The 23,922-nt window shown below is 39.6% G+C and overlaps 1 protein-coding gene across 14 annotated transcripts in view; it reads left to right on the top strand.

The window, feature by feature from the left end:
• HIVEP2 (HIVEP zinc finger 2) overlaps window positions 1-23,922 on the top strand; it is a 195,440-nt gene that overhangs the window by 123,897 nt on the left and 47,621 nt on the right. For 4 of the 14 annotated variants that reach the window (XM_063813515.1, XM_063813514.1, XM_063813516.1 and 1 more), the window contains one exon: window positions 2,858-2,925. The exons of the other annotated variants lie outside the window; for them this stretch is intronic. The gene's annotated coding sequence lies outside the window, so the exon portion shown is untranslated. The remainder of the gene's footprint in view (window positions 1-2,857; window positions 2,926-23,922) is intronic. 14 annotated transcript variants of the gene reach the window in all.

The following is a 23,922-nucleotide window of genomic DNA, read 5'->3' as shown; positions in this document are numbered from 1 at the left end:
TGTGTGAGCAGGTGGGGCTGGAACAGGAGCTGTGGTTAATTGGTGTTAATGTCACTTCTTATGTATTTGCCTGTAGGCTGGTAGGGCTTGATAGTGTTTGGGTAACTCATTTCCAAGTCAATAAGTGTTCCTTCCCTCACTTGGAGAGGGATGAGGAAAGACACTTCTATCCTGTAAATCTGTTTTTCTCCACACAGTTGGAAAGAATAGGAATTGCTTTATTTCTCTTTGTGAATCTTCTCTGTGGAGGGAGCCAGGGACACAATGCAATCATTGATCTGAGATAATGGAATTATAAAGGGATTTATTATTTACCTAGGCTGGGGCTCTTAACCGCAAATGGACAGAATTCAGAAAATTTGGTTGAGAAAAAAACTGTTTCATTAATCTCTAACTGAAGTTTAGCACTTCCTTCATTATTCATGTAAGCAACAAATGACAGTAGTTTCAGCAGTGTCAGTGATGTTGTCACCAATAGAAATCACAGACAGTTTCATATCACATTACCATTGTGATTCATATCTCAAAGTATCTTTATGATTATGACTACTCCGAATTATGGTGAATATTAGACCTGCACTATATCTTGTTTTTAATTATTAATAAAGAATTATGTATATTACTATCAACAAGTTTGCTTTGAAAGTTATTTTGAGATACCTATATTCATGGTAATTGGTTTCCTTTGTAATCCAGTGTAGTTTAAAACATTCTGCTAAGAATGAGCCCACAGGCTTCATCAGACTGCCAAGGAGGTCATGGCAGCCAAAAGACTCAAAAGGTCTGATGTAGACGAAATCCTGTGTTTTACTGCAGATTAAAGCTTTAGAGTGTGAGAGTTACTTAAGGTCATATGGTGGAGCCGGAATTAAAAGTAGCGTCTTTCCTGCACTGTGTGGCCTCCTGGCACCTCAACCCTGGTCTTAGTGCCAAGGGAATGAGTGCCTTTGGCTTCTTTGATGAGTACTTTGATTATGACGAAGTCCAAGCCAGCTTCTGTCTTTGTTTGCACTTTGCTGGTCTGTGGTGGCTTTCTCCCCACCCCTGCTTTCCAGGCCTGGAGGTGGTGGTGAGGTGTGGTCATCTCCAGCCATGCCTGCCTCTATGTCCCATGGCATCACAAGGCATGCTGTCCTGTGACAGCTAGGGGATAGTCAACAGAAACAATAGAATATTTAGCCTTGATTGCTTGACCTAGTTTTGGTGGTGGTGTTTCAAGCAATATGAGTATTATCAGGGGAAATCTTTCAGCCAACCCAGTGGGCTTTGTTAAATTAATTTAGGAACTCATGTCACATTATTTCCTCCTCACTATTAGGCTAATAGATACCTGAAATATCAACAGAAAAATATACAGTTAACAGCTAGCATTTAGAGTTCACTTCCTCGTGCCATTTTTAAATGCTGTATAATTCTGTTAACAATATTATTTGTATCCCCATTTTCTGGATGAAAAGACTGAGGCACGGAGAGGTTAGGTAACTTGCCTGAATATTTGTATGTCTGGCAAGTGGCAGAGATGGGACTGAAAGCAAGTATTCTGGCTCCATGGTCCATGATCTGGGCCACTATGCTACATGTCCAGTTATTACTTTAATGCTTTAAGCCATAGTTGTCCAATCTGTCTTTCTTTGGTTCGGGGTTAGACTACGAATGAGTGTATCTGGGATGAAGAGCCTTTGGATTTTTTTTTTTTAAAATGTAGTCCTAGGAGGAACTCTTCCCAGTCTGCTGGAGCTGTCTCTGAAAGGTACTATGTCATTTGGTTCAAAGTCTGTTCGGCTTTAATCCCTTGCTTGTATATATTCAGGCAATATGGGGAAGGAAAAATATGTTCATACCCAAAAAGTTTAGTAATGCTGCAAAATGCTAGATTTGGATTGACTCTGGCTCCGTTTCAAGGACATGACAGTGCCTTGATCTTTGCTTTTGAAGCCTTCTTGTCAGCAACATTGGCAAGTACACCTTTGAAAATTTATATCTGAATTCTTGTGTTTTGAAAAAAAAATGTTTGTTAGTGTTTCTCTTCTTGAACACTGGTTGATGCTTTGCCAACTAGTTAAAAGTCTGCAAATCTGAGTGCTGGCTGAGAAGCTAAGCTTGCTATAACTAGTTATCCCCAGATGGCCAGATTCTGTTATGTACCACTTTTATAGATGCTCAGTGGTTGCCTACATGGGGTTATGAGGTGTACTGTTCCACTTGTTTTTGCCAGGCATGCACAGTACATTATTTGATAGGCTGGGACAGATGGTATAGCTCAAATGAAAATGATGAGGGAGAAAAGAAAGTGAAAAAAAAATAGAAAAAGGGCATTTGATTTTCTAATTCACATTTCGGAAGTGAATTTTAGCGTCTGTGATTGACTAATAAATGCAGTGTTGCTGTAAGACTTGAATTCATGAACGTCTGTTTAAACAGCTATAACTGAGTAATCAGCAGGAAGCAACCTTTTCCTTCGTGGATGCTGTCCCAAACTTCATGGGGTCTCCTACAGATCTGAAAATGTTTGGGCCATTGAAAGACATCAAAAATAGATCTGGATATTTCAGAGTATGATATACCACCATCAATACCAACCAAAACAGAAAAATCCCAATTATATTTTTAAACTGGAAGAGAGGGAGGGGAGGTGGTGAGGATACAGAGAGAGAGAGAGAAGAGAGAGCGAGCCTGGTAAAGTAGTGGTGATAAGGACAGTTAATCAGTCTTCGTACAGCTGCTTCCTGACATTTCTGCAAATTGTTGTGGAAAAATTAATGAAGGTTAGATCAGTAATAGTTTCAAGCTTGGCCAGTGGAAAGTATGACAATGTTTCCATCAGCAATTAAATCGGGCTGCTTTCTTTTTTCTATAGGGGAAGTGGTATGATGTATGTTCTCCACAGGAAATGGAAAACGGCAGCTGAACTGTGTGTGAGCCCAGGTATGGAGGAGCATTTGGGAGTGCTCCAGCCGCCTCTCCTTGATTAGCACCACAGATTTGCATTTTTCTGCTGAAAGGATTTTGCTATACAACACGCCGAAATCCTTCCTTTAACAGAGAGTGAGAATCTTGGGATTTTATTGCACGGACATGGATGTACTGCGGATCTAAGCTTTGGGAGCCAGAAAGTGGAACTTATGACAAACAGAAAGTGAAACTCACCTATCTAATTTTATTTTTCAAGCTGAAGGTAGTTCAGTACAGGCCCTGTTCACATCCTGTGTAACCCTATGGGATTTTCCCCAGTATTAGTTAAAAATTTTCCCATAGGGTCACACAGGATGTGAATTAAAGTAAACACTTAACAAGCATGATGAAAAGGAAATTAGCTTTCTAAATGGTCCTTTCACTGTTAACATCCTGAATAGTTATTAGAAACATGGGAAAGGGTCACTTCGGTGTCTCCTTATCAAGTTGTTACCTTATAGTAGAATATATGAATCTTCTTCCCTGTTATATATGAAATGGATTTCCTTGTATGTGAAACTTAAATTTACAAAAGTATTTTTCCTTTTGGAAAACATTAAAAAGCTTAGCAGAAGTTTGTAGATTCGTGCTTCATAGACTTTTCTGGGGTAGAGGTTTATAAACCCCTTTAAGATTCATAAAAGCTCCTGACTCTTTTCCCCAGGAAAATGCACATAGACACAACATTTTGCAACATTTTTGAAGTTTTGCATATCTCTTAAGTAGACCTTGAACCCCAAGCATTTTCCTTTTTTTCCCCTTTTTTCTTTTTTTAAAATTTGAGACAGGGTCTCACTCTGTTGCCCAGCCTGAAGAGCAGTGGAGTGATCATAGCTCATTGCATCCTGGGCTCAAGCAACTCTCCTGCCTCATCCTCCCAAGTGGCTGGGACTACAGGTGCACACCACCATGCCCAGCTAATTTTTTCCTTCCTTCCTTCCCTCCTTCCCTCCCTCCCTCCCTCTCTCCCTTCTTCCCTGCCTCCCTTCTTTCCCTCCCTCCCTCCCTCCTTTCCTTTCTTCTGTCCTTCCTTCCTGACAGGTTCTTGCTATATTTCCCTGGCTGATCTTGAACTCCTGGCTTTAAGCAGTCCTCCTGTCTCAGCTGCCCAAAGTGTTGGGATTACAGGCTTGACCCACCTTGCCTGGTTCCTGGGCATTTTTTAATGGACTGGGTTTTAAAAGCTTTTGTTTTTCTTTTCTTTTTCTTTTCTTTCTCTTTCTTTCTTTCTTTCTTTCTTTCTTTCTTTCTTTCTCTTTCTTTCTTTTCTTTTCTTTCTTTCTTTCTTTCTTTCTTTCTTTCTTTCTTTCTTTCTTTTCTTTTCTTTCTTTCTTTCTTGTCTCTCTCTCTTTCTTTCTTTTTTTTTTTGACAGAGTTTTACTCTGTCCCCCAGGCTGGAATGCAGTTGTGCAATCTTGGCTCACTGCATCCTCCACCTCCTGGGTTCAAGAGATTCCCGGGCCTCACCCACCCAAGTAGCTGGGATTACAGGCATGTGCCACCACGCCTGGCTAATTTTTTGTGGAGACGAAGCTTCATAATGTTGCCCAGGCTAGTCTTGAACTCCTGACCTCAAGTGATCCACCCGCTTTGGCCTCCCAAAGTGCTGGGATTACAGGCGTGAGCCACCGTGCCCGGCTTTAAAAGCGTTGTATGGGCAGATAGAAACTTACAGCTACAACCATAAACTGTTAATCATTATAAGTAAATATTTCGTAAGAGGTAATTTTTAGGAAACTTTAAGTGCAATAAAGATTATTTCACTTTTCCACCTAAAGAAGGCTTCCTTGCCTTTAGAAGGGAGCTTGTATATTGGACAAAACATACAAAGCTGTGTTTGAAGCTGGCTGTGTGGCATTCTAGCAGGTGACTTTAGTTGTCCTGCCTCAGATTCACCATGTCTAAAATGGTGGCAACAATGAGGTAATTTGTCACCTGTGTCTGGCAAATAATACATGCTTCATACATATCCCTTCCTTCCTCCTTTGAGATTTAGTTTATTTTTATTTTACTTATTTATTTTTTTTTTTTGAGACAGAGTCTCACTCTGTTGACCAGGCTGGAGTGCAGTGGCGTGATCTTGGCTCACTGCAACCTCCGCCTCCCAGGTTCAAGTGATTCTCCTGCCTCAGCCTCCCGGGTAGCTGGGATTACAGGCGTGTGCCACCAGGCCCAGCTAATTTTTGTATTTTTAGTAGAGATGTTGGCCAGGCTGGTCTTGAACTCCTGACCTCAGGCTATTCCCCTGCCTCAGCCTCCCAAAGCATTGGGAATTGCAGGTGTGAGCCATCCTACCCAGCCAAGATCTACTTTAAGTGTTACTTTCTTGCGCATCATTTTACAATTCTTCAAGGCAGATTCTTATCTTCACTTCCTACTTGGTGTTCTTCCGTTGCCTTGTCAATTTCTTTACTCTTAAAAATTGTGCTGTCATTCATTATTTACATCTCAGAGTGTGAACTTTGAGGATCTTGTACTTATTAGTAATGTTATATTTATCTCCATGCAAGTTGTGTCCAGCATAGTACATAAGACACATGGGAATTTCCTGCTTATTAAATTAGTAATAATAGTCCAATGCTTATTTGAAATGAAATAACTTAGATTTGGCATTGTGATTGTCACTTCATGGTGTATATGTGACTGCTAGTCGTCTCCAAATGAGATCAAATGATCAGCATACAGCCAAAGTGAAATTTAGTGAGAGAACAGAGCCTAGAACTGAAAGTGTGTTTTTTCTAGCATTGGCTACAACCATAGAGTATTCTAAGCTGGAGCCGCAGTATTTTAGCCAGAGCTTTCAGTCAGGTTAATTACCAAGTAATTTTTTAAGAAGGTACTATTACATTTCTAAAATATATAGACCTAATCTCTGAGATTCAAAGAAGAAAATTTGGGCCCTCCAACTTTAGTTTGTATTTTAGTCTTTAGAATCCAGGATCAAAGGATAGCTTGAAGAACATACCTATCTGCCTTATTTTGTTTTGTTTCTTAAGTCCTCTCATGCCCTTGCTAATACAGTTCAAGTCGAGTTGAACAAAAGTGTGTCCTGTCCTCAAGGAGCTGTCATTCTTCAACACCCACTCCTCCCCACTTTGAGAGAGAGAGATAGCGTGTTTGTGTGTATATGTATATGTACGCACACACACACACACACACACACCCTCTGGTGCTATTACAAACATTTTTATAGAGAACTTAAATAAAAATTCATATAGAACCAGAATCTATCATAGTATTTGAACAACTCATTGGCAGTAAACTCAGTTCCTTCTGTACAGGATTAATGGTTTCCAAGCTGTAAATTATGATTTAGAGCCTTGTGCATTAAGATTGACTTTGAGCCAGGGGAGGCTTGGAAGAGGACAATGTATAGTTTGCTTTAGGAGGTCTTGGAGCACATTTGTGTGGGGAAAACAGCAGTGAGTTAGAGTGAAGAACGAGAAATGCCAGACGCAGGGGATGGTATCTGGTAGTCTATGTGTCCTGTTGTGCAGAGTGCTAGGAAATCCAAAGCGACTTCAGAAGTAGAACTGTGGATTCTTAGCGGTGCTAATAGTGTGAGTTGAGTGATGAGGAGGTGGTCGTAGTTGAAATAGGATAGGATAACAGAGCTTGTGACCATGAGAAGTAGACAAAGAGATGAATTAAGGAAATATAAGGAAGGAAAAAATATATTCTGGAAATGGGCTGAACTGGGGGCAAAGAACAGTAGGGTTGAAGATTTTGCTAAATAAATCATTGGCTGTGAACTCTTGGCTCTCGTGAGATGCACGACCATTCCCTTGCTCAGGCATTTCCACCTCCTGGAAAGCCTTGTCTTTGCCTGTCAGAATATTCAAGCCCTAATTTAACTTCTACCAGCTGCATAAATATTTGTTTCATGACACTAGCTCATAGCAATCTCTTTTTTACTGCACTCATGTACTATTATAAATGTAGTAGCACTTAATTGATGTTTAGAGCTATAATTTAAATTTTCACCTGCATGCTTTGTGTCTCCAATAAGCTTCCAAATTTGTATAGAATTGGGTAGTGTAAAAAAAAAAAATCCTCTCTATTGTCCAATATAAAGTTATGTGTATAGCAAGAACTTGGTATGTTATCAAGAGTTTTAAAGGATATTGAGTTTCTATTATGTCCCCAAAACTTTACCAGATGGCACAAAAGAAGGGAATTATAAGATGCAGTTCTTATTCTTAAAGTACAGATAATCAAGTTGGATATTTTGTGCAGAAGACTAGCAATTTGTGATTCAAGAAAGACTCTGGTGGAGTCATCTAAATTATCTAGAATTAAACAAGACCATGCATGTGAAACGCTTAGCACAATGCCTGACAGATAATGAGTACTCCATAATCACTTATGAGGATCACAATTATCATTATTAATATTAATGTAATAAGTTGACTAGGCTTCCTGAGCCACCATGCCCAGCTTGAAATTCATAAAGATTAATCTATGTTAGAAATGTCAAGTTCTTTACCTTTTGTTTTAATGGAATCTGGTTTTAACGTCTCAGTCTCCCTGGAATTATTCATGTAGAAGGCCTCAATGATCTATCAATTGGCAATTTCAGTAGACATTTAAAATTTTCTCATTTAATGTGACTTTTCTATTGTGTTTGAACTTTCTCCTCCTTGAAATATTCTACTCCCTTGGATTTCTTGACTCCAGTTGCCCCTGGTTTCTCTGCTACTTGCCCGATTACTCCTCAGTCTCCATCATTGATTCTGTCTCCCAGTCAGCCTTATTAAATGTTGCAGTGCAGTGTTCTGTCAGAGGGCTTTGCTGTAGTTTGAATGTGTCCCCCCCAAAGAGCAAGTATTGGAAACTTAATCCCCAGTGCAACAGTGTTGAGACCTAAGGAGAGGTGATTAGGCCACGCCTTCATGAATGGATTAATGCTGTTATTGAGAAAGTGGGTTTGTTATCTTGGGAGTGAGCTCCTTATAAAAGGATTAGTTAGCCCCCTTTGTCCCTCTCTTGTGCGGTCTCTTGTCGGTCTTTGCCCTTCCACCATGGGCTGTTGCAGCAAGAAGGCCATGGCTTGATCTTAGACTTCCTAGTTTCCAGAACCATGAGCAAAAAATTTCTGCTTGTTATAAATTACCCAGTCTGTGGTATTCTGTTATAGTAGAACAAAATGAACTAAGCAAGACTTTCTCATTTCCCTTGTTACTCCATATACTTTGCAAAGACTGAGTGTTTTATCTACTTTGATTTCTTTGACTACTATTCTGTAGTAGAAGCTCTAGTTTCCTACTTCTATACACTATATACTAGATATCTCTGCATAAATAGCCCAAAGAAACTTCAAATTAGACACGTTTACAATCATACTTTTCCCTCAAGACTTGTTTGTCCTACCTTCTTTCCATGCAAAGCCCCACTATCACTATAGACATCCAAGCTAGAACCTTGGACTCACCCTTCACTCCTTTCTCACCTTCTCATCACACTGACACATATAACCGATTCCCAAATTCTGTCAGTTCTTCTTCTTAAATATCTCTGTAATCAGCCTCCTCCAACCCACCACCTCTGCCCAATTCAGTTCTTCATCATATCTCCCTGAACTATTGCAGTCAACTCTTGACTGATGTCCTTGCCCGAAGTCTCCACTCAACTCCCCACCATTCTCCACACTGGTTCCAAAGTTGTTTCTCTAAAAGACAAATCTAATCATGTCATTCCCAAACTTAGAAATTTTTGATGACTTCCCAGTGCTTTAGGGTATACATTAGTAATACCAACATTTATTTATTCCCAGAATATACCTGGTTTCTTTATGCTTTGGTGCATTTACAGTTGCTATTTCCTCTGCCTCTGATGTCACATTTCAATTTCTCTATTAGATGAACTTTTGTACGTGCTTCAAGACATAAAAGATCATCTCCAGTATGAAGTTTTTCTTACTGTGTTCCCATATCCCTCTCACCAGCACACTTAGTCATCTCCTTGCTTCTGCTTGCTAGTGCTTTGTCCATATTTGACCATAGATCTGGTGTAAAATTATTTTTCACCTGTCTAGCTCTAGACCATAGACTCTGAGGGCTATGTCTTATTCATCATTATATTTGCAGTGACCAGCATGGATCTGCTAGAAAGTCAATAAAATGATAGAGGAAAGATTGTAAAGAGAAGCCAAATATATTAAAAAACATCTGAGGCCAGGCATGGTGGCTCATGCCTGTAATCCCAGCACTTTGGGAGGCCGAGGCAGAAGGATCCTTTGAGTCCAGGAGTCGAGACCAGCCTGGGCAATACAGTGAGACCTTGTCTCTACAAAAAAATAAAAAATTTTGGGGCATGTACCTATAGTCCCAGCTACTCAGGAGACTGAGGTGGGAAGATTGCTTGAGTCCTTGAAGGTTGAGGCTGCAATGAGCCATAATTGTGCCACTGTACTCTAGCCTGGGTGACAGAGCAAGATCATGTCTCAAAAAAAAAAAAAAAAAAAAAAAAAACCCTGAACTGATGATGGAGCATCCAGACATAATGTCTTATATCTTATACATGATTGAATTTAAATGATTTAATAATATACTATCTCTTACTACAATGAAGGGGCAAATTTAAGGAAAATCAATTAAATATGTATGTCATCCATGTATATATGTTAATAAAATCATAAGTGTGAATGATTTTCAGAATCCAGAAGATTCAACCACAGATAACAGAGAGACATAGGTGAAACAAAAGATAGTCAGAAACTAGATCAGAAAAACAAAGAATATAACCCTTTAAGTGAAATTAGCCCTCATAACAATTTTGATTGCATTAATATAATTCTGACTATAGTAACTGAAAAATAATAACCTGCCTATGGGTTTTCATTATTGATGTATATTTGGCTGTATACATAGCAGTGACAGATCTTATAAACAGTGTATATATCCATCAATAGAAAGATTATAAAGTGAAATAATTATATTAAATATTATAAAGTCATAATTTTATTAACAAAAATAAACACTTTTTTTACAGTGTTCAATTGATCTTGAATGATGTAATGAATTTCGTCTAAGCCTCAGAATAAGTGGTAGCATTTAACTTTCAGACACAATTTCGGAATTGTGGACTTCAAGTAGGGCCAAGTATTTTGTCTGTTTCACTTTGAATCATTTTTATTGCCATGTCTTCAAGTTCACTAATCTTTTCTTCAATAATGTATTATCTGCCTTAATGTCTAATCTGCCATCCAGTGTATTATATATATCAAATTTTGAACTTTTCCTCTCTAGGGGTTTAATTTTGGTCTTTTTAATCTTTTCCATATTGTTTCCACTTAACACAGCCATTCTTTAGTTTCTGGAACATATGGAATGCAGTTTTTAAAAAACTGTCTTATTGTCCTTTTCTACTAATTCTATCATCTGGGTCGGTTCTGATCAGTTAATTTTTCTCCTCTTTATAGGTCACACTTTTCCACTTTCTACTTCATAATTTCGGATTAGATGCCAGAATTCTACCTTATTGGCTACTAGAAACTTCTGAATTCCTAAAAATTTTACGGAGGTTTGTTATGGGGCATGGTATAAGATACTTAGAAACAGTATGATCTTTTTATGTCTTTCTTTTTAAAAAGCTTTGTTAGGTAGGACCAGGGCAGCATTTAGTCTAGAGTGGATTTTTCTCCGCTATCAAGGCAAGACCTTTCTTAGTACTCTAACCAATGCCCCATAAATTATGGGATTTTCCCCTCTGGCTGTTGGGAACAGAGCTGGCGGCCCTTTGTGAATACTAGGCACTGTTCCCTCTAATACTTTCAGGTGGTTTTTCCCTGGCTGTGGGTAGTTTCCTCACGTGCTGATCAATCAGTACTCAACTGAATATTCACAGCTCTTTGGATTTCGCTCGGTGTAGTGCTGTCCTCCCTGGTATTTCACCCTGTGACCTTTAACCATCTTTGGCTCCCTGGACTTCCATCTCCAAGTCCTCCACTCGGGGACTGCTGATCTCTGCCTAGGTCACCCTTTCCTAGGCCATGGCCTGAACACTCTCTCCAGGCCAGCTGCTGGGGCAATTGTAGAGTTCACCTCATTTGCTTCCCTTCTTTCAGGGACCACTGTCCCTTCCTGCCAGGTGGCTCCCAGCATCTTGAGAGCTATTGTTTCATGCATGTTGTCTACTTCTATCGCTGTTTTCAGGCAGGAGGGTAAATCTGGCTTCAGCTACTCCATGTTGATCTGAGGTTGAATCAGAACCTCTTTTGGATTTATTTACTCATTGATATGATATCCGTTAGTTTGAAGAATTAAAGGCACTGTTAGGATAATTGCTACGTAAAGGATTTAACTTAGTGTACACACTTAACATGGGGGGTGAGGTCTGTGAAATCCGTGTGGAGAGAATGTGTTAGGAAGTATTCTCATACCATGATGTAAGGACTGTTGGCTCTGCCTTTCTTACTTCAACTGAAAGTTGTGTAATTTAAATTTAGTTGTGAATTTTTGAGACTTTAAAAGAATGGCTCTTTTTTCTCCTTGTTTCTAATCTGACATTCTTCAAAGCAGCTACATTGTGTGCAGGGGGAGGGGAAACACTCGTGACATGCATGAAATTTTAGCCATTGCACAAAATGATAGGGTTTAGAAGATGTAAATAGGGTGGTTTGGAAAAATCCACCTACTTACTCCCATTTGTAAGCAGCCAGGTTTCTTAAACTGATCTTAAGTGACCACTCTGCTTTCACTAATCCCTCTGCATCTGCAGTGGAAGAGTTTGCATGTGTTGCATTTTTAATGATTTGCTTTACAGTGCTCTGAGGTCATTCCATGGTGGAATGCCATCAGCTTGTTTGCGCTTTCTCTCTCTCTCTCTCTGTCTCTCTCACACACACACACACACATGCACGCGCCTCATGAAAACAGACATTTTCTAGGGAATTTCCTGATGTACTGTTCTTTGAATGTAATGACATTGGTTTACACAGGAAGCTAGACACTCATTTTTGTTCTTCGGAGACTCTGTCCAAAACACATCGGTTTTTCTCAATATGGTGTACACATGTACCGCTTACATAGTTAATGTTTGGGAGGCACAGAGACTGATGAAGAATTCCTGATGTGTAGTGCTCTTACTGACCTGCTTTGAATATTTAATGTTGAGGAAACATCCTCTTTCCTATCCACTGATTATTTTTTTCAATTCTCCTTGGAAAACCATGAAGCAGAAATCAGTTTGAAGACAGATCCTATAGCCTTACCTCCTGTGCCATATATTGCATTTTCTGTTTCTTTCTTTCTTTTTTTGTTTTTTGTTTTTTTTTTTTTTTTTTTTTTTTGAGACAGAGTCTTACTCTGTTGCCCAGGCGGTAGTGCAGTGGCGCGATCTTAGCTCACTGCAACCTCCACCTTCCGGGTTCAAGCAATTCTCCTGCCTCAGCCTCATGAGTAGCTGGGATTACAAGTATGCACCACCATGCCCGGCTAATTTTTGTACTTTTAATAGAGACGAGGTTTCACCATCTTGGCCACGCTGACCACAAACTCCTGTCCTCAAGTGATTTGCCCCCCTGGCCTCCCAAAGTGCTGGGATTACAGGCATGAGCCACTGAACCTAGCCTAATATTTTGCATGTTTTTCTATAAACTCAAGACATCTATGTATTCCATTATGTTTCCTTTGCCTGTTGGATTGAGTTTCTTACTGAAAGCATGACAAATAATTTATAGCCCCAAAGATGTGGACTATGTATGGGGTTACTGAATTAAATTCTTAAGATTGATTTTGTAAAAATACACTATAATTTAAAACAATATATACGTATAGTCATTGAAAAAAATATATCAACATTTACTTTTACCTATCCTCTTAGTCTAGTCATTATAATTGCTATCATTATTGAGCAACAACCAATGGCTGGGAGCTCTGTTAGGTGCTTATTTACATAACCTGTGGCCCTGACAACATTCTGCAGGGTAGGTGTTGTTATCCCTATGGACGATGTGATGTGAGGAAATCAGCCTAGAGAGGGTAAGTGACTTATTTAAGAGAACAAACCTAGTAAGAAGCAGAGCTGATATTCCCAGCTGGGGCTGCCTGACTGTAAAGCCTAGCCTATGTCCTATGACCCTAAGAGATTTAGCAACATATCCTGGGTTTGTTAACAATGATGATTGTACCTGGTAGATGTTTAAAAATTAGAATATTGGGCCGGGCACAGTGGCTCATGCCTGTAATCTCAGCACTCTGGGAGGCTGTGGCAGGTGGATCACTTGAGGTCAGGAGTTCAAGACCAGCCTGCCAACATGGTGAAACCCCGTCTCTACTAAAAATATAAAAAATTAGCAGGACATGGTGGTGGGCACCTGTAATCCCAGCTACTTGGGAGGCTGAGGCAGGAGAATCACTTGAACTAGGGAGGCAGAGGTTACAGTGAGCTGAGATCGTGCCACTGCACTCCAGCCTGGCTGACAGAGTGAGACCCCATCTCAAAACAAACAAACAAACAGAAAACCCAGAATATTAGCTAAGTACTTCTAAAATGAAGTACTTACAAAGAAGTCTTTATTAAGAGCCAAGTGTGTGCCAAATACTGTTCTGGAATAATGGGTCACAGAGATGAGCAAAGCCAACTCTTCTGCTCTGAAGAGAGACACGGGGGCAGTAGTTACATAGGAGCACACTCAGCCTGTATCTTAAAGGGGTGTGTGCCCAGTGCCGAGAGTGAGGAGAGGGAGGGCTTAGAATCTCAGGATGGGTGAGGCAGGGCGAGTGTTCTCAGGCTTCAGGGAAAAGATGGTGCCAGAATTGAGGCCTGAAGGAGGAGTAAGAGGTGATGACCTTGTCTGTCTCTGCCTAAAGGTAACTTCAGATTAGAGACCTGAATTTGTCTGGAATAGTTAAAGCTGACGTAGGTCCATTTACAGCCATTCATATCTAGTATTCATCCCTTACATGGATTATGCTTTCCATTATGCATGTTTTCTGCCTGCTGCTGGGTATACCATACTACTGATACTGTGATATCTTAAGCACGTATTCTGTGAAAGACCTTGTACTCGGATTTGTGTGGGATACAAAGATGAATATAATTCAGCCTTCAGGAGCCTTCCATTTAATAAGGAAGAGAAGAGCTGTATTCAAATGTTAATGGAAGAAGAGAGCATGCAACGTTTTAAAATAGGAACAAATTTGTACTATGGCATACTGACAGGAGAATGATTATACCAGCTGAGAGATTCATTATGAGGTCCTCCACCATCCATCCATTTATCCCTTCATCCAGCATTCCCTTCCTCCCTCCATCCATTCATCCTTCCATACTTTCCTCCCTCCCTGCCTCTATCCCCCATCCATTCATCCCTCCCCCATCCTTTCCTCCATCCCTCCATCCATCCTTCTATTCATCCATCCTTCTATCCATCTAGCCCTCCTTTCTTCTCTCCATCCCTCTATCCCTCCCTCCCTACTTCCCTCTATCTATCCATCCCTCCATCTATCCATCCGTCCATCCCTCCCCCATCTCTCTCTTCCATCCATCCCTTTCTTCATCCCTCCCTCCCTCCTTCCCTCTGTCTATTCATCCCTCCATCTATCCATCCATCCATCCCTCCCACATCTCTCTCTTCCCTCCATCCCTTTCTTCATCTCTCCCTCCCTCCTTGCTTCTGTCCACCCATCTATCCCTCCATCTCTCCTTCCATCCATCCCTGCCTCTATCTCTTCCATCCATCCCTTCCTTCATCCCTCCCTCCCTCCTTCCTTCCATCCATTCACCCACAGACATATTTACAGAGCATTTCTTGTGTATCATGTTTCATGAAACAGCTGGCATATGAGTTGGGTCTTATGTCTAGGTAAGTTTTAATAGATCATGATACAGATCATAAAGAAAGTCTGCCAAGCCAAGCTCATGGCCTGAGCAAAGGCATAAAGATGCCTCTTATGCTTGAGAATAATGACTAAGCCATCTTTCTACAGCCTAGCTTGTTGGAGTAGATGTAGTGGAAGACTAGGCTGGATGGACAGTAAACCAGATTCTGGAGGGCCCTAAGTGATAGACATGGAGTTTGGAACTGGGTAGGAAATGGGGAGTCACTGAAAGGCTTTGAGCAGGAGAGCAGTAAGACTAGAAATATTGCTTTAGGAGACTTTATGTGGATGAGGAAGAGCCTGGAGGTAGGGACATGCTCTACAGCTGGCCTTGATCTTGTAATCCTTTTGCCTACGACTTGACCCCACAGGTTTTGGGTCACTGGCCAGTCCTTCTGTTCTTTACGGCAGCTTTCTGCCAGCTGGTGGCCTCCTGGCCTTGTGCATAGCCTCTCTCTTTGGAGTAACTTTGACTTGTCCTAGAGTCCCTCCCAATATTGCAAAGGTTTTGTCTCCTGGGATAGTTTCGACTTATTAAAATTATGACTATGACACCAGCCAATTTAATTTACATGTACACACTGAAGATATTATTCTTCAGCAGATACAAGTTATGGGACTACTGTTTAAGGCATTTGGGGTGCTTTTTATGAGAACGTGGGTATCCAGCCATTTATATGAAATGTCACACTCATTATAACATTATTTCTATGGAAAAAAATTAGATTGATTTACATCATTTCAGTTTTGCCAGAACTGCATCCAGCCATGAGTTGGCACTGTCATGCCTTTGGATGATAGAATGCCCCCTTCAGGCCAGTTGTATGAAGCCCTCTACCTCCCAGACATCTTGACCTGGATGAACTGGTTGGCATCAATGCAAATTCACTATGGAGTGTACTCAGGGCATGCAAACTGAGTTTCCTATTTGCTTAAATTAAACACAAAGGGAAAGGTGACTTCAGCTTACCTGTCTTCCAGTCTTACACTTCCTAGGTCCTCTACTCAGAACTATGAAGTACTGGCCAAGTTGACTCCTCCTTGCTCAATGCTTAGTCTTTCCAGCTCCAGGCTATTGGTCCATTGTTCCACCTCCCTGGGTTGCCATCCCCTCTACTCTTTGCCTTTTAAAATCCTTCTAACTCAGTCCTTCAAGATCTATATCTAACATCACTTATCCCCTGTTGAGTCATCCTTGATTACTCTAACAAGAAATACATGTTTTCCTCCTCAGAATAATCCATGCAGTACCTGTCACAGAGTAGGAGCTGGGTATTGCAGTGAGATGTACCTAGTTCCAATGCCAGCTCCTTACAGCCAGAGGGACCGTGGATCCTGGACAGTTACTTAACCACTAGAAGCCTCATCTATAAAATAGTAGTAATACTGTTTATCTCCTAGGGTTGTTTTGATGATTAAATGAGATAATGCATATGCAAAAAGCTGAGCATAAGAACATCACATGGTATGCGTTTATGGTATTTTAATGTCTTAGATAGACAGATAGATAAGAATAAATAGATAAATAAGAATTATGTCTTATTTATCTCTGTGAGCTCCTGCTCAAAGCCTACCTCTAGAAAAGCCTGCCATTATACCTTGAATATGGTAAATTTTCCATAAATATTTCTTTGATGAGGAACTGAATATGGTTTTTGAATTAGAGAATTCACCTCCCAAAAAAAGGGATTTGTGAAAATAGTGATCTTAGGTTTTGAATTGCCAGAGACATTCCCAATATTAAGTATTAATAGTTCTCCCCTTTGCTCTGAGAAGTGTTATGATTTGGATAACACATGGTTTTTTAGAGTAAAGTGAAAGCAAGTTTATTAAGAAGTAAAGGAATAAAGAATGGCTACTCCATACGCAGAGCAGCCTGGATACCAAATTTTATGCAGCCTATTTATTGAATATTTGCATGAATTTTCCATAGTATCTTTTCCACTCTATCATTTATGGTTTCATGTAAATATTTTGTTTCTCAAAGGAGATTGTAAGCTACTTGAGAACATAAGCCATTTTGTATCCTATTTCTCCAAAATGTGAGTATATTGGGAGTACTGACAGTGAATAAGACTAAGGCAGATCTACAGGGCAGTAACCCAGTAGGTACAGTAATACTCAGTATAGGTATTGGTATTGATGATGAAATTTTTTAAAATACTGCTTTTTAGACGAAGATGTTAGTTAATGTGTAGATGTATTGAGATCTATCCAGGTTGAGAACAGTAGTTCTAACCTGTGTTGAGAGGGCTGTCCTCTAGGCACAATTTCTCCAGGGCAGACAGAGATGATGTCTGATTCCCCATTGTAGACCTGGCACCAGGCAAAACATCTGACACTTGGTATATGCTCATTAAATATTTGTTAAATGAATGAAAGGTAAGGCTTTTAGCACCCTACATATTGGTGTTTCATAAGCCTCTACCAGAGCCCTCCAAATTAGGCCCTTGGTAGGTGGCATTATAAAATCTATGTGCAGTCTGAAGAGCTCTTGTATGCTTAAATATGAGCTCAGCAAGTTGATGAGATGGTAGAGCTAGGTCAGGAGACACGCAGTCTTCTCAGACCTTCCCTGAAACTGTTCCCATGTGCTATTTTCTGTATAAGGTCCTCCCCTTGAAGAAAAGTAGATTTTCTTTTTTTTCTGTAAAACTCTGCCCTACTTGGAAAGCCCTGCAGATGAGCAAAGGAAGGCAGGATTCCTTTGTCTCTCTGTGTCCTCTTCCACCAACAGAAAGAGCAAGCTCTAAGTAAAAGGTTCCCAAGTTGGGATAGGGGGCAGTTGTTGGGGGGCAGTGTTGGGATCTGGCTTATTACCATGATACTCTCTGAGGCTGGCTGGGATTTCAGGGGGTAGAGAGGAGCTGGGGGGTTCCTTGAGAAGGGAATGTTGGAGTTAATTGCTTCCCTGTCCCTCCATGGGGAGCACAAGCTGTTCCCTCTTGCGCACAGGCTGGCTGGTACAAGTGGCCAGGGTCACATACCAGGCCCTCCTGGCTCCTTTGGCTCTCTAGTTCCCTAAAGACATCTGCTAGCCTTGCCAGCCCATGTAATTACTCCCCTGTTTACAGCCCATCTTCTCCTTCTTTTATTATACCTGGTGTATGTTTTGCATCTAGTTCATCTTGAAGGGTATATACCTCACAATCTGGCGTTATGTAGGGTGGCACTCAGCACACTGTTAAGGGAACTTGTTGATTATGTGTTTTTTGTTGTTTGTTTGTTTATTTTGGGGAGCAAAGGCTAAAATTTGTGGCCATGCCCTGTGGAATCCAATTGAAAGGATGACTATTCTCCATTCATCTTTAAAAAGTCTATTCACAATAATTATCTAGCACTTTTCCTGTGGGATTTTTTTTAAGCCTTTCTCCAAGGTGCGGTGGAATGGCCTTATAATCTCAAGCACATTATTAGGCTGCCTTATTTTGTTAAAAGGATGTCAGCTTTGCCCTTCTCCCACAGACCATCTATTATGACTATAGAGTCCTTATTTGACTAATAAGCAAGAGTATCTACACCCCAACATGTGTCAGAGAACAATTTTTGACTTTTTACTGTTGCTTAATACCTTATGCAAAGGTTAGTTAGGTTAGTTGACAGAAGTATGCTGGCATTTGTTTTTCCAAGCAGGGGTCATAACTCAGGACCTCCAAATGTGTATTTTTTTTTTTCAATTTGATTCACATAAAGGCAGGCCATTAAGTCTTCAGTTGGCTTTTGGGCACTAATAATTCTCTTTCTTGTCTTCAGCAAGCCACTTTACACATCTTCATTACCTGCCTTCCTCTGAAAGGACTAGAGTTATGAATCCTGATGTTCTAAAAATTATCATGGTGTCAAGCCAGATCAGGAGAGTGTGACCCTATTATTGTACCTGCCTTCCAAACCACCTCTTACCTGCTGTCTTTGTGGGACACTCAATCAATCTACTTTAGTACTGGTGTAACATTTTCTGAAATTGAGTGGAGTTCTCCAGGCCACAACTACATATAGTATTCATTTATAATTATTCACAAGTCCTTTGAGCTCTTCATCACTAAGGTGTGATTGTTTAAGCTGTGAGAAAATTTTTCCAATTAAAATTTATACATGTTGAATAAAATACACTGGCATTGTGCTTCCATATGCAATTAAAGTTTGTACTAGAGTTTGATGCACTGTGTCATTGTAGACTTGCTTGGAAACTTCTTAGAATTAGGAGATTGTGAAAACAGGTGATAAACAGCTTTTGATAATTCATGCTTAAGAGCTCTTTCAGCTTAGAAGTTGAAATGCTTAGGAGTTCAACAGGTTCATATGAAAATGAGATGATTTGGTTCCTTTCCTGGTACTTTCAGCCTCCCACTCCTCAGGAGTCAGGGGTGTGTGAAGGAGTGATGTTCCCATACACTGGGTGCCAAAGAAGAGAAGTCATCTCTCTGTGTCTCAGGGAGTGAATTATGGCCCTTGATTATAGGAAAGGAGGAATCATTCTTCATTGTTCTCTCTCCTGTCCTTGCTCTGTCCTGATTTTTGCTGCACGCCCATGCAGTGAAGGCAACTACTGACTTTATTTTCAGTGTAAGCATCTGTGCGCTTTTGAGTTTAGGAAGGATATCTTCTCTTGGTGTCCTGAGTTTTGTGTGTGTGTGTGTGTGTGTGTACGCTATATATATATATAGTTGGGGTGTTTTTTGCCTCAGTGTTGGTTATAGCTATGAAAGATGCAGACAGCAGTTGCTTCACAGTTAACCCTAAGTCTTTGTACCCACATAGTGTAGGTGAAATCTTTTTTAAACCCTGTTCTTCAACTAATTATATGCCTTGCCTATGCAACTGTAATTATTTCACCAGCATCTGTGAAACCTATGTCATTTCTCTTTTAAAATATAGTCAGAAAAAATAGCAGAAATAAATCTATTTTGAAAGCTTGTGTGGTGAAGCAAATTCCACTAAAGTAAAGAGATCCTCCTGGTTGGAGCATTCACTGTAGCATTTCATCACCTGAAACTTCTAGGTTATGATGAAATACTGGCATATGCACTTAGTTACCAATTGAAGTTTAAACTTATACTTCATAGATTTCTTTTAGTAAGAATTAAATACACTAGCAATCTTGACCTGGTCAAACGCAGACATTTAAAAGTATATACTACAGAGTTTTATATGATGCCTTTAAAAGACCCTGCATTCATTCTTGCTGTACTTAGTGACCTTACTTAAAAATGCCAAAGATCTTTTTTTTAATTCATACATTTGGTCAGTCTTTAAACTCAATTTATTTTAAAACAACTTAGATATTAAACCATCAAAATCAGAATTTTATGTTGTAAAATCTAGCTTAGCTACAGAAACATGGCAGGACTTTACCTCTTAGTATAAAAATATAAAATTCCGAAGTAAATTGCACAGCAAGTAGAAGCTATCACATTATTTTTATCTTTTCTTTGTGTATTGCTGGAAAATTCTATCTGTTCATGATTCTCTTCTCTCCATGATATTCCCTTATTAGGGAGTGATTCTTTTTAGAAACTTTAAGCTGTGTTTATGATGCTTTTCTTTTTTCTTTTAGCAATGTCATTTTTCATCCTTAAAATTGGGTTTGCATATATTAGGAAAAGAAGGGCAAACAGTGATTTGTGAAATTAAGTGAATTAGAGCTGTGAACATGATTTACGTATAGTAGTTTTCTTTTTTTTTTCCTTTATTACTTCATGGCCAAGACTCGGATGTACTAGTCAGTTCATTCATACATTAGAAAGCATCCTTTAAATTTCGAGTATGAGGGTGGCAGAGACTGGCTGGCTGTTTACCAAACCTGTGTCCTGTTCTTACTGGACTCACAGTTAGACTGCATTTCCCAGGCCTTGCTACAGAGAGATGAGCCATGTGGCTGAGTTCTAGTGAATGGAATGTTGGGGGAAGTCCCTGTGTGCAACTTCATCACCTGACTCATCAAACCCTTCCCTGGTTTACCCTCTATGCTTCTGTGCTTTTGTCATAATCATGGCAGAAGATTGAATCCCTGTTGCAGATGGTGAAGCCATAAGTTTGAAGGAGTTTGGGCTTTTTAATTCCTCCCAGTATGGAGCCACCCATCTATCAGAACACACATTTTAGATTGCTATTGAGAATGAGCCCTTATGCATTTTGGATTTTGTTTGTTACAGCAGCTGGTAGTATATTAACAAATACAGACAGAATCCCAACCTCCTGGGGCCTCATACTCCAGTCTACAGATTAATATGGCACAGTGAGATGGAATAATTAGTAGATGTCTATCTTGTGTTTTCACAGAAAAGGACTTGTGGAGAACTTTAGGGAGAAGGAGATACTTACATTTAAAGATGAATACAAATGAACTATGTTAGAACTTAAGTCATGACACAGAAGGCCTGTGATGGGACATCTATAAAACTGTGATTGAGAAGGGCCATGGATTTAAAATTCATATCTTACAATGATCTAGTGATTTTCATTTTCATATTGTTTTCACATATGGAGATTCACTTAGTTCTTACAGTAACCCAGGAAGATAGCAGGGCAGGAATTATTGTGTCCATTTTATAGATGGGAAAACCAAGTCCCACTAAGTGGAAGTGACTTATACAAGGGTACATAATCAGGAGAGCTGAATTGGTCTGCTAACTGAGAGGTGCTGTGGAAATACTAGATCTGGAGTAAAAGAGAATTCGCTTAGATTCTTGTAATTACTGGCAATCACTATCTCAGTGATCGTTGGCCTTATTTAGCTTTTGCAAGTGAGAATGTTATCTAACTTTCTCAAGTGAGAATTTTTTTTTTTTTTTTTTGAGACAGAGTCTCACTCTGTCTCCCAGGCTGGACTGCAGTGGCACAATCTCATCTCAGCTCACTGCAACCTCCGCCTCCTGGGTTCAAGCAATTCTTCTGGTGAGAATGTATTTTATAGTCTGCTGACATTTGCCTTAATCTAGTGTTCTTTTCATGCTATCATAGTACCTCTTAACTGAAGGTATTGTGTGTATTCCCTCGTTCCTTTTTTTTTTTTTTTTTTGACACTGGCCACTGCTTGACCTCATACCTGGTGAGTCCCTGGGAAAGGTCCTCTCTTCTGACCTGCAGAGAACATCAGAACTGAATAGACAGGGCAAGCCGAGCCATCACTTGGGCTACCCTGGCCTCTTTTCCTTGTGCAGGCTCAGTCCATTATGTTCCCCACACTATATAGTGAGGTGACTCCTACAGTATTCACTCTGGTCAAAATGTAGAAGTTTCTGCCAGTTATCACTATGTAACTAGTCTTTGTCAAGAAATGCCATTATTTACTCATTAACATCAAAAAGCAACAAAAGATAAAATTATGATCTTCTAAAGCTATTGTCTGTTATAGCACACGACCTTTCTGAGCCGTTTGGATTAGCCTAGGGAGAGACACTCAACATCAGAACAGAAGGATCTTTCCAGTTTTATATAATAGAGCCAGTTCTTTGAATTATTTTCATAGATCTAAATATCTTCTATGCATTTTGAGGGATTCCTCCTCCTAAGCCTCTCAAATTCTCCCTTTTTTATTTTCTGTTTATCATCCCTGAGAATATTAAAGGGAAGCATTTCTAAGATTTTAGTTGCTGGTTTTAAATTTTAATCTCTCTCAACAAAATTAAATCATTCTCATCAAAAAGATACTTATCACTCTAAGCAGAAAATGTATTCTTTTATAAATTTACTTGTGATTAGTCATGCATTTCTTGTTTCTGAGCATATTAGGCATATATAAAAATGAAGGCCAAATACTTAGAAACTTAGGATGATTAGCTTGGAAAGGAACCCATTGTTTCATAGAGAAGCATAAATCCAGTGAAGATGCCATCTGACAGTTAGAGTCCCACCATATTAAACTTGAATTCTGCACTTCGCATACTAGAGGCAGAGGTGCTTAGTAAGTGTTAATAATGACTAATATGATACCATGGTTGTTAATTGAATATTGTCATCTAAAAATTGAAGTAGTAGACATGCACTTCAGCAGCTCAATGTGGTGATGCTGTCTTCCTAGGTTTAATTCCTCAGATATTTGTGAGCTATTAAGACCATTTATTCCACATCAGCCAAATGCAGACATTTTCAGTGTTTTTTGCTGCCACCTGGGTGTGTGGTAGCCCAGACAATAAATCTGAAGTAAAGGGAAAATATTTGCTGCTTAGTCTAATTTCTGGGAAAGTTCTTGGGAAAAAATGAGGTTTTTCAATATGCTAGGAAAAAAATAGCCTTTAGCAATTTGACCCTGGTTTGAGAAGACTCTTGGTCATTGGCATTAAGTGATATATGGCTTTTCATGCACAAATGAGCAAGGAAAATTTCAAACTAATCAGCGATGCTGGGTTCCTGTCATGGACTTGGTGCTGATGTATCATTCCCTGCTAGACTGCAAAGGGACTATGTTTGTGGACTAACTGCATCTTAGCCCAGAGGCTCCCCTGCTGTTTGATGTCACTAGTTTGCTATTCTACCACCTTGAACTTTAATTGCAGTTTCAGATAGCATTATAGAAGTTAGTTGACAACTCTGATGTTTGGGACTTCAATAAGGTTTTGGGGAAAACATGCTTTCAGCAGGTGTTGATTTTTCAAATAATTTGTTGATGTTGCAGCTGTCCACTGATGACCAGAAATTTACTAATTTTTAGTCACTTCAATAGTGACTAGTGACAATGAATAGTAATATGAATATTCATTTCTTCCAAGAAGAGATAATGCCTGATGCTCTGTCTCCTCTTTTCTTAGTGGTTTAGCCCCTCAGCAAGAAATGGCTGTCCCTGAAATGGACAAGATTCATATTCCTATCTGTCTTTTAAGGATACCTAGGTGTTACCATAGATAGCGCTGTCTCCTCCCGGGCTGCACTTAGGACGAGAATGATGTTTCCCACTGACAAGCCAAAAAAATGAGTTACATTTAATGGCTAGTCATTATGACATAATACAAAAACAAACTCCAAAGCAGGAATTTTGGCATTTATATTCTATGTAGTAATGTTTTGTTTATGAAATACATTAAGAACAGTTTGCCTTTTCAGCATTTCATGCTTTAAGTAATATTTCATGTTTTCAGTATTTCACCTGTGCTAAGACAAAATCTACAGATATAAACACATATTTCACATGTGCTTGCATGCATGCAAAATC

This window comes from Pan troglodytes, chromosome 5, assembly GCF_028858775.2.
Source record: "Pan troglodytes isolate AG18354 chromosome 5, NHGRI_mPanTro3-v2.0_pri, whole genome shotgun sequence".
In the NCBI taxonomy this organism is placed as follows: domain Eukaryota; kingdom Metazoa; phylum Chordata; class Mammalia; order Primates; family Hominidae; genus Pan; species Pan troglodytes.
This window is presented reverse-complemented; position numbering and strand designations above follow the sequence as displayed.